At 41.0% G+C, this 12170-nt stretch overlaps 1 protein-coding gene across 2 annotated transcripts in view; it reads left to right on the forward strand.

Moving 5' to 3' along the window:
- Window positions 1-8588: 8588 nt before the first annotated feature.
- The window catches only part of KATNBL1 (katanin regulatory subunit B1 like 1), a 39453-nt gene continuing 35871 nt past the window's right edge, over window positions 8589-12170 (forward strand). Inside the window, exon 1 of one of the 2 annotated variants that reach the window (XM_060760120.2) lies at window positions 8589-8770. The gene's annotated coding sequence lies outside the window, so the exon portion shown is untranslated. Of the gene's footprint in view, window positions 8771-9061; window positions 9247-12170 lie in introns of those variants that run through there. The other variant, XM_067462857.1, reaches the window with a different exon arrangement.

Raw genomic sequence — 12170 nt, forward strand, 5'->3', positions numbered from 1 at the left:
AATATCTAATTTATGTCACATTTCAGAGAACAGTCTGATCTTAACAGAAGCTCAGTTACATAGCTGCCAAGACATTCCATGTCTTAGAAAAAAATAAGGAAGGAAGTCATGCTGGAAAACTAAGAAAACCAGTTGGTCTGGTCGTGCCTTCTGCAGATAATTAATGAAGGGAAATTGGCAAAGGGCAAAGTAAAAGAGGAGGTGGAAGATACAGACAGACCAACTTACTCTAAAAAATCTGAAAAATGCAAAAGATTAAAAATTAATTTAATTTACTATATCGTATTAAGAAACTAAATTAATGTTATCTTACATGAACTTATGTATGAAAGATCAAAATAGCATGGCTGTTTTATACTGTCATCGAAGAGGATTCATTTCCTGGTGCATCTACACACATAGATCTAATCAGGATGTGTTGTGTCTCTGTGTGTATGCATACATATGTGTGCATGCATATATGTACCAAATCACATTTTATAGTAAAAATTCAGAACATTTTAGCCTTTGTTCTGTTATTATTCTTGTCACTTTCACACACCCCCCCCCCCCCAAAAAAAAAGCCTAACTATGATATTATAGAAGTGCTGCTTTAACACTGTATTATATGGAAAGTGTGTGGGAAAAGTTTTTAAAGTATCATCAGTACAGAGAACAGCAAGCAAGCAGAAAGAGAGATGGTAGCCTGAAGGCCCAAGTGGAACAAGGGAACTTGAAATCGAGATCCAGGATAAAAAAAGAGACAAGGAACCGAAACCATTATATGGATGCAATCCCGCTCAGCCAGAAAAACCCACTCGGTGACTTTGGGCAAGTTACACTTTCTCAGCCTCTGAAGGCTATGGCGAAACTCCCCCCGCCCCAACTATTCTTACCAAGAAACCCCAGTGATAGGTTCGCCCTACGGCAGCCTTGACTGAGAAACAATGTCTAGCCACACAGCAGCAGTTACCCTCAGGAGGTTCACATGCAAACAATAAACCAATTGACAAAAGGATAAGAAGTTACTAGTAAGGGATGTTGGAGCAAGAGTATGTGTTGTAATGTTGCTCTAGGCATAGATTTACTTTGCATTTGATGACTATTACTAATAAATGACAGCACATAATAAATGACAGCAGTTCCACAATGTTGTGCATGTGTGTTATAATTTTAATTAAGATAAAATCATAATTATGATGTTTAAGCTGAAGAAAACTTAGTAGTCAAGCAGTCTATGGGTGCATCTACACTGTAGAATTAATGCAGTTTGACACCACTTTAACGGCTATGGATGCATAGCAGAGTCAGGCATGTAGCCGGGGGGGGGGGGGGGGCTTGAAGGGCTTCAGCCCCCCCCCCCCCCCCCCGAAATTCTCATGGTGGTTCACAAAAAGGCCTTACTGGTGCATTATTTAAACTGTTATGTTTATTCATATCATGATCTGATCACCATACTCAATATATCCCATATGCATGGGGGTATTGGGGTAATGATACAAAAGGTTTGCTAGGCTAGACCTTCTTTCACTCACTCAGCCCCCCCCCCCCCGAAACTCAGCCCCCCCCCCGAAACCTCCCCTGAAAAAAATTCAGCCCCCCCCCCCCCCCCCGAAACGAAATCCTGGCTACGGGCCTGAGCAGAGTATATACTTTGGTAATAAAGGGAACTTAGGAATCAATTTGTATAACAGCAGAAGGGCTTATTGCTCAAAGAAATATAATCAAAAACTTCTCAGAACATTTCTTTCCATCCTAACTTTTCCTAATATCATTGTACTAGTGGAATACCTGAACCATTCTTTTTATCTCACATAGCTGGACTTAAATCAGTTGAAAACTATCAACAGCATGACAGTCAGTGTAGAGTAGAGATTAGAATGTCAGCCTAGGACAAAGGAAACAGACATTTAAATCTTTCATGCAGCTATGAAGCTGATTGGACATGGTATAGCACATGTTTATATGGAAAAGATCTCAGGTTTAATCCCTAGCATCTTCTGCCTGGGCAAGCTCCTTCTCTGAAACCTTAGGAAGACTTTTAGCGATCACAGTGGACCAGCTTTCACCAACATGATGCTCTCTAGCTTTTTAGACCTTTCATCCATCCCTAGGCAGTTTATTCAAAAGCTAAGGAATTATTGAGCTGTACTTTATGATGCTGAAAACTGTATTAGGCAACAATGAGCTAAATAGATCATCACTCTAAATGTGTGAACCAGCTTCCTAGAGTGCATCTATACTGTAAAACTAATGTAGTTTGACCCCACTTTAACCAGCATGGCTCAATGTTATGCAATCATGGGGATTAAAGGACTCCCATGATTCCATAGCACAGATACATGAAAGTGTATAGTGGTATCAATTTACATTAATCCTACAGCTGGGTTCCTGAACACTGATGTGAAGATAGAATGAATGGAGCAGAAGAATCATATAAATCTTCTTCTTCTTGGAGGATAGACTAGATATAAAATAAACATGTCCTTTTTTGTCTTTGCAAGGAAAACGTGCATTTGTTTCACTGTTCCTCGCATACATTTTGATCATCATTGTGCCTGTCTTCTGAACTGATTTGATCTTGACACCACCTTTCTTGAATACTGATAGTTTCTTGAATCGTGATACAAAATCAAGAACTTCAGTCAGAATCAATTTATTCTCAGTCCTTTGAAATGTCACTCATCCTAATCCAATTAGCTTTCTGTCCTGTCGTGTTGGTGGAATATTTTGTGTGCTTCTCAGAACAACTACTGCAGAATAATTTATTGCTTTGGGTTCTTACACGAGTATAAGATTTTATTTTGATTGAATTTTATCATGTTGGTAACTGATCTGATCCCCAGTGTATTGAGACAAACATTTTAACATTTTGACTGTCTTCGAATGCACAGATGGTGAGTTTAAAACAGCATGTGAGCTGAATCTGGAACTCTGAAGCAATTTTATGTGTGACAAATATCTTGCAACATGCTCCCTTTTCTGCAAACAGTGAGGTGGAGATTAAGGGGACAGCACTTTTCTAGGGTAAGTTGTCTTTCAATGAATATCTTTGGATGTTTATCGCATTTGATAATATTTCAGAGTATTTACAACATTTAGATTGAGTATAGTTGAACCAACCTAATTTAAATATTTTAGCAGAAAGCAAAATCCACATCCTATATCAGAACTGCAGAGAGGGAGACCCTTGATACTGTTCACTTACAGAGCTATTCACTTATAGATACACACTTTTGTCTGTCATTCTCTCACATACAATTTCACTCAAAAATCCCTTCTTTTATATATTTTTTCAAATACAGACATAGATTATTTCTTGGTGACTGTATGGAGTGGGGGCAATATGTCAGAAAACTGTCAGAATACATTATCCAATGAGTGAACTCCACTGAGACACATTGCCTTATTTATTTGGGTGATGAGAATCACATGTGCTGCTAGAGATTCTTGGATTACATCTTCCTTCAGCACCTCTTAGCATAACCACTAGTGAGGAATACTTGGAATTATGATGCAACAACATCTGGAGGAAGTCGTTATTCCCCTCCCAATTTATTTGTTAGATTTACATCCTAGCTTTCATCCAAGGAACACATGAATGTTTACATTGTTTTCCTCCCATTTTATCCACACAACTACTAGACTGTTAAGAGAGAGTGAGTGGTTGAAGGTTAACCAATGAGTTTCGTGGGTGAGCAGATTTGAATCTGAATTTCTCAAGTCCTACTCCAACCCTTAATCACCAATGTATAATTGCTTGCCTCAGGCCCAGTCTACACTGCCATACAATGCAATTTCAAACTAAATTATATGGTCAGTGTACACTTATATAATGCCGTTCAATGAGTCTACATTGATCATATAATGCAATTTCAAACCCCTATGAGATCCCTTTCTTGTTGCTGTATGGCGTGCTTTCTAAACATCCTATTTAGGACTATATGCTTGATTGGATCCCAGGATCTATTATATGATTAAATAGACACTTCTAAAGTTTTGAGTATGTGGAGAAAGATCACATGTTATCCTGCTTTTTCACAAGGTTTAGTCATTAAATTACTTCTGAATACTGCTTACTAATTATAACCCCATGGCTCTAATAAACATGATGACTGTTTTACCTTACAAATAGCATGTGAGCGGGACATTGCATACCTGTCACACAGAGCATCTGACATTTGGAAGTCATCCTGGTGCTTTCTGATTATTTAGAAGCACATTTATGTAAAAGTGTAAAACTGCTAAGGCTGTATGCCTCTTGAACTTTGCAGGATATTTTTGAGACCTATGCCAGATCAGACCATCTGAGGATGGAAAAAAGGCTTTGATAACATTATTTTATTAAACCAAAAGGGAAAGATAGAGAAGAAAAGGAAATAGTATCACTAAACAGAAAAATTGAGGACTTGGTGACAACATCATGGGAGGATCTACCATAAAACTATAATAAATAAAACCATCTATGAAGCTGCCATTAGTGTACTCTGTATAAGTTTAATTAACTTGGGGAAGATCTGGACATGAAAAGCATGGAAGCATTGTGGGAATTGTCAAAGTTATTATTAGTGTGCATATCATGAGAATGAAGGTGAAATCAAGGAGGAATAAGCTCTGTTGATTGTATGGAGGGCTGACCTGAGGTTTATTCCAGTCTTGATGGCTTATTTTATCCAAAACATTTTAGCAGTCAAGGCATTCAGTTTGCACTCTTGGAATGTGACAGAATGAAACACCTGTTGCCTATATGTGATTTATTTTACAATTGGGGTGTTGTGTGGTTTCTGGGCCTTAAGGTAGTGTTTTAGCAACGTTTTCTCCTAATGTTTCGCCTGCATCTGTGGCTGGCATCTTTAGAGGATACAATTATTTTACAATTGTATATTTTTATTATTTCTTCCTTGCAGTTGTATGTGTGGTATACTCTGCGTGTATATATATACACACACAATTGTACACTTTTGACAGGACCCACTGATTTTTGGTTGTTGTACTTATAAAGATTCATACACATTTAGGTACTATACAAATAAACAACAACTTCAAGAGACTGACAAGGGATATCAGGCCCCTGAAATAGGAAAGGGAATAAAATGGCCAGAAGCCGGGAGTACATCTCACTGTACAGCCAATGCAGTTTGACACCATGGCTCAATGCTATGGAATTCTGGGGATCATAGTTTTACAAGTGTCATAGCCCTTCTCTGACAAAGAGCGTTGGTGCCTCACCAAATTACAAATTCCAGGATTCCATAGCAATGAGCCATGGTAGTTAAAGTGGTGTCCAACTGCATTCATTCTACAACATAGGGCCAATCCAAGTAACACAATGGGGATCTATTGTGAGTAGAGTCATAGAATCATAATAATAATAAAACTTTATTTATACCCCACCATAATCTCCCCAAGGGGATTCCGGGCAGCTTACATGAGGCCAAGCCCAACAATTACAACAATGCAAATATGCAATATACAAATACACCAATAAAATATAATGAAAATAAAGATACAAAAATGCAAAATACAATACAAAGTAAACACACAATGCAATATAAAATCACAATAATTGAACACAGGGGGCAGGGCCAATTGTAAATATTAAAAGTTTTTGAAACACTGGGTGAGATGAGCAATGTAGTATATCTAGAAGGAGGGTCAGATGGGACCAAACAATGGGGTTTAATTGCACTAGAGGATAAAATAAAGTGCATCCGAGGGCATTTTTATGCAGGATTTGGTCAAGATCAGGGATTGTTGTTCATTCATTGAAGGTACACATTGAATAACAGAGTTGGGAGAGACCACATAGGCCATCTAGTCCAACTGTCTGACATGCAGTAAAAGCATGATCAAAATACCCCTGATAGATGGCTATTCAGCCTTTGTTTAAAAGCCTCCAAGAAAGGAGCTTCTACCACACTCAGAGGCAGAGAGTTCCACTGTTGAACAGCTCATGCAGTCAGGAAGTTTTTCCTAATGTTCAGGTGGAACCTCCTTTCCTGTAATTTGAACCCGTTGCTCCGAGCCCTAATTTCAAGGGCAGCAGAAAACAAGTCTGCACCCTCTTCCTTATGACACTCCACGTATTTATACATGGCTATAATATCTCCTCTCAACCTTCTCTTCTGCAGGCAAAACATATCCAGTTCTTAAAGATGCTACTCAAAGGGCATGGTCTCCAGACCTTTGATCATTTTAGTTGCCCTCCTCTGGACTCCTTCCAGCTTGTCAATATCTCTTTTGAACAGTGGTGCCCAGAACTGGGCACAGTATTCCAGTTGAGGTCTAACCAAAGCGGAATACCATGACTTCCCTCGATCTAGAGACACTATACTCCTTTTGATGCAGCCCAAAATCCCATTGGCTTTTTTAGCTGCTGCATCACACTGTTGGGTCATGTTCAACTTATTGTCCATGAAGACTGCAAGATCTTTCTCACGTGGATTGTTGCAGATCAAGGCATCAACCAACCTGTATCTTTGCATTTCTAGTACCTCCTTGTTGAAATTTATTTTGTTACCTTTGGCCTGGCTCACTAATCCAGGCATGGGCAAACTTCAGCCCTCCAGGTGTTCTGGACTTCAACTCCCACAATTCCTAACAGCCTACCAGCTGTTAGGAATTGTAGGAGTTGAAGTCCAGAACACGTGGAGGGCCGAAGTTTGCCCAAGCCTGCTCTAATCCATTGAAGTCCTTTTGAATTATGATCCTGTCCTCTGAAGTATTAGCTATCCCTCCTCATTTGGTGTCACTGAATCATAGAATCCTTGAGTTGGAAGAATCCTTGCAGGCCATCCAGTCCAACCCCCTGACAAGAAGCAGAAAAATCACACTCAAAGCACCCCCAACAGATGGCCATCCAGCCTTTGTTGAAAGGCCTCCAAAAAAGGAGCCTTCGCCACACTCCGGGGCAGAGAGTTCCACTTCTGAACAACTCTCACAGTTAGGAAGTTCTTCCTCATGTTCAGGTGGAACCTCCTTTCCTGTAGTGTCATCTGCAAACTTGATGTACAGGTTGAAAGGCTGGTATTTCCCAGACTTTGCTCTTCCAAGTGTTTTGGACTTGTCCAACAGTCGGGAATTCTGGGAACTGAAGTCTAAAACCATCTATTTGAACCCTTTTTCCTAGTTCCAACAGACCTCACTACCTCTGAGGATGCTTGCCATAGATGCAGGCGAAACGTCAGGAGAGAATGCCTCTAGAACAGGGGTCAGGGGTCCTCAAACTAAGGCTCGGGGGCCGGATGCGGCCCTCCAAGGTCATTTACCCGGCCCTCGGTCAGGGTCAACCTAAGTCTGAAACGACTTGAAAATACACAACAACAACAACAATCCTATCTCATCAGCCAAAAGCAGGCCCACATTTCCCATTTAAATATTAATAAGTTTATATTTGTTAACATTGTTCCTCATTTTAATTATTGTACTGTTTTAAAGTGTTTTTTACACTACAAATAAGAGGGACTGTGACCTGGCCCTCTTTTCAAAAAGTTTGTGGACCCCTGCTCTAGAACATGGCCATATAGCCCGAAAAAACCTACAACAACCCAGTGATTCCGGCCATGAAAGCCTTTGACAACACATCTATTTGAAGTCTAAACATGGACGAATTGACATTTTTGCTAAGACAAAACAATGGTAAAGCTGTAAAAAGAACGGACTGGACAACCTTCGATGAATATATAAGCAATGAGGACAATAATTAAGTATATAACTGTTTATTTGAGAAAAAAATTCATATTCTTGGAATGGAATAGAATTTTTTTTTTGTATTGTCGAAGGCTTTCATGGCTGGAATTACTAGGTTCTTGTGGGTTTTTTCGGGCTATAGGGCCATGTTCTAGAGCCATTTCTCCTGACGTTTCGCCTGCATCTATGGTAAGCATCCTCAGAGGTAGTGAGGTCTGTTGGAAATAGGACAATGAGTTTATATATCTGTGGAGTGGCTGGAGTGGGGCAAAGAGCTCTTCTCTGCTGGAGCTAGTTGTGAATGTTTCAAATGACCACCTTCATTAGCATTTGAAGGCCTGCCTGAGCATAGGAAAATCTTTTGTTGAGATATATAAACCCATTGTCCTATTTCCAACAGACCTCACTACCTCTGAGGATGCTTGCCATAGATGCAGGCGAAACGTCAGGAGAAATCCCTCTAGAACATGGCCCTATAGCCCGAAAAAGCCCACAAGAACCTAGGTTTTTTCTTTTCTTTTTTGGGGCTTTAATAAGAAGAACGGAAGTCAACATATATATATAAAATTATTTTTGATTTTTTAATTCTTTTTTTTTCTTCTCTTCTCTTTTTGGACTGTGGTGTTTAGGTTAAACATTACTCTTCTTTTTCCCTACTTTTCTAAAATGAAATTTGTTCCCACACTTTCGATGTACTTTTAGACCTTACTATTCTCAATTTATTTTTATTTTTTTCTCTCTATCGTCTTTTGGAGCAATCTTCTTTTCTTAATAATTTTAAAAATAACTAAAGCCATCTCTTTTGGAGGATCCAAAGTTGGGAACCCGGAGAGGAGCCGAGTGACAGGAGCGAGCGCGAGGCACCTTCTCCCCTTGCGCATGCGCACGCTGAAGGCAGGCAGCCAGGAAGGCGGAGAGCATTCGAGGAGCGCCTCGGTCACCCTCCCAGCATGCAACGCGGCCTGGTTTGAATGGCGCTGCCTGGGCGAAGGGGGGCCCGGCGCTAAATCCTCCTTGCCGCCGCCGCCCAATCCGGTGGCTTCCATTTGAGGCCTGGCCAGCGGCACCTGTGGCGCTGGACCATGAGCAGCAGAGGCAGCAGGTGAGTGAGTGAGTGAGTGAGTGCCCGCCAGCCCGCCCTCAGGGCTTCCCCGTCGCGGAGGGAGACGGGTAGGCCTCGCATCCCTTCGGCGAGATGCCTGAGGGCTGACTATTGGGCTCAGGGCTCTGGGAAGGCGGCTCTCCTTTCAGCCCCCCCCCCCCTTCTTCGGCCTTGTTTTTCTCCGAGAGGAAGGCGCTACCTCTTCCTTGGTGGAGAGAGGCCCTGTTAGGAGGAGGAGGAGTGTCTTCGTGGGCTAGTCTCTACCTGCCTCCGAGCCACCCACTGCCTGGGCTACACCTGTGTCGTGAGGCAAGGCTGTCTCCCACTTGGCCTCCTTGGAGAGAGCCCTTCTTGAACACCACCAGCGCACTTCTTTCCGCTCTTTCGGGGCTCCTAGTGAATGGGTTCCCTGCCCTACCCCAAAAGGACCAAGTTTCCAGCCTGAAAAAGCAGCCAGTTAACCAGCCCTCTTGGATGTGAGTGGAATTTATTCCCGAGGAAATATGCTTAGCGTTGCACTTGTCAGGCGTTTCCCATGGTGCAGCTGTCTGGCTTGTTCAGTTCTGCCTTGTACAAGGGGAGGACCCTCCCAAAGCCTCAGTTTTCATACATGTTGCCTCAGAATGTGGTGGAGCCTCTTTCTCTGGAGGTTTTTAAGCAGAGGCTGGAAGCCCATCTGTCAGGAGTGCTTTGTTGTGTTTTCCATCATGTCAGAAAAGGGGTTAGGATTGGATGCCCATGTGGTTTCTTCCAGTTCTGTTATTCTAAATAATAATAATAATAACAGAAAAGGGGTTAGGATTGGATGCCCATGTGGTTTCTTCCAGTTCTATTATTTTAAATAATAATAATAATAACAGAAAAGGGGTTAGGATTGGATGCCCATGTGGTTTCTGCCAGTTCTATTATTCTAAATAATAATAATAACAACAACAACATAAAAGGGGTTAGGATTGGATGCCCATGTGGTTTCTTCCAGTTCTATTATTCTAAATAATAATAATAATAACAACAACAACAACAGAAAAGGGGTTAGGATTGGATGCCCATGTGGTTTCTTCCAGTTCTATTATTCTAAATAATAGAACTCTCGTTACATCAAGAATAGACTACTGCAACGCACTCTACGTGGGGTTGCCTTTGAAGACTGCTCAGAAGCTTCAAATAGTCCAACAAGAGGCAACCAGGTTAATAACTGGGGCGGCATATAGGGAGCATACAACTCCCATGTTACGCCAGCTCCACTGGCTGCCAGTTTGCTACCGGGCACAATTCAAAGTGCTGGCTTTGGCCTATAAAGCCCTAAACGGCCCCGGCCCAAATTACCTGTCCAAACACATCTCCCTCTATGTACCATCGCGGAGATTAAAATCCTCTGGGCGCAATTGGTGGGGATGAGAGACAGGGCCTTCTCGGTGATTGCTCCCCGGCTATGGAACTCCCTTCCTGGTGAGATCAGGTCGGCCCCCTCCCTCCTATTCTTTAGAAGGATGGTAAAAACTTGGCTGTGGGACCAAGCTTTCAGGACAGGGCAATGAAGCGACAATGGGAAAGATGACAGGGTCAATTGGATTTGATTCGGATGGCTAAGACGGGTTTAAATTGTGCTATTTTAAATGGTGTATTTTAATATTTAGATAAATGTTTTTTAATGTTTATGTATTGTATCCAGGCATTGAATGTTTGCCATGTATATGTTTTGCTCCGCTCTAAATAATAACAACAACAACAACAACAACAGAAAAGGGATTAGGATTGGATGCCCTTGTGGTTTCTTCCAGTTCTGTTATTCTAAATAATAATAAGAAGAAGCTGAAGAAGCTTTATTTATATTCTGCCCCCTCTCCCCGAAGGCTTACAACAAAACAGCAAATGCAATAAATGATAGACAATAATCACATGCCAATTAATAAGACAAAATGGGACAATGCTGTAAACAAATTTTATTTATTTATTTATTTTATTCACAACATTTCTATCTCGCTTTTCTCCATCCCAGAGGGGACTCAAGATGGCTTACACTTAGGCAACTATTTGATGCCTTCAAAAGCAATGTACAGTTAAAATAAACAGTTAACAAATGTTCAGTTCTGCCTTGTACAAGGGGAGGACCCTCCCAAAACCTCATTTTTCATGCATGTTGCCTCAGAATGTGGTGGAGTATCCTTCTCTAGAGGTTTTTAAGCAGAGGCTGGAAGGCCATCTGTCAGGGGTGCTTTGTTATGTTTTCCATCATGTCAGAAAACGGGTTTGGATTGGATGTCCCTTGTGGTTTCTTCCAGTTCTATTATTCTAAGTCAGGGGTCCTCAAACTAAGGCTCGGGGGCCGGATGCGGCCCTCCAAGGTCATTTACCCGGCCCTTGCTCAGGACCAACCTAAGTCTGAAACTACTTGAAAGGACACAACAACAACAATCCTATCTCATCAGCCAAAAGTAGGCCCACACTTCCCATTGAAATACTAATAAGTTTATATTTGTTAAAATTGTTCTTCATCTTAATTATTGTATTGTTTTAAGTGTCTTTTGCACTACAGATAAGATATGTTCAGTGTGCATAGGAATTTGTGGTGTTTTTTTTCAAATTATAATCCGGCCCTCCAACAGTTTGGGGGACTGTGACCCGGCCCTCTGTTTAAAAAGTTTGAGGACTCCTGTTCTAAGTAATAATAATAATAATAATAATAATAATAATAAGTTTTATTTATTTCCTGCCCCCTCTCCCCAAAGGGACTCGGGGGCAGGGACTCGGGGGCATCTTACAATAAAACAGCAAATGTAATAAATGATAGATAATAATCCCATGCCAATTAATAAGACAAAATGGTACAACATTGTAAATAATATTTATTTATTTACAACATTTCTATCCCGTTTTTCTCCATCCTAGAGGGGACTCAAGACAGCTTACACTTAGGCAACTATTTGATGCCTTCAAAAGCAATGTACAGTTAAACATTTAAATAGAACGATACAGTACATTAAAACATAAAACAATGCCTTTACTGTTAGCCACATTATCCAAAGTCATAGTCTGGGCCATCCCAATAGTCATTGCACATAAATCCCTTTTTATCAATTGCACAAGATCTTCAGAGGCTTGACCAAAAAGCCATGTTTTTACTTTCTTACAGAAGGTCAGGAGGGAGGGGGCTAGTGTAATATTCCTAGAGAGGTGAATTCCACAATCTAAAAGATTTTATCCCTCTAAAACAATATATACACAAAAACGCTGTTTAAAACAAGCCAATTCCTATCATCAGGGAATCCAGCATTACTTACTTACTTTACTTAGGCGATCCCTCATTGTCCAAATAGGATTGTCTTCCAAGATTGGTGTACTGGCGGTGGGTATATAGGTGACTGTGGAGCCCTATTCTTGATCTGCATCTTCTCCCGCA

The sequence above is a fragment of the Anolis sagrei genome, chromosome 1, assembly GCF_037176765.1.
Source record: "Anolis sagrei isolate rAnoSag1 chromosome 1, rAnoSag1.mat, whole genome shotgun sequence".
Classification (NCBI taxonomy): Eukaryota; Metazoa; Chordata; class Lepidosauria; order Squamata; family Dactyloidae; genus Anolis; species Anolis sagrei.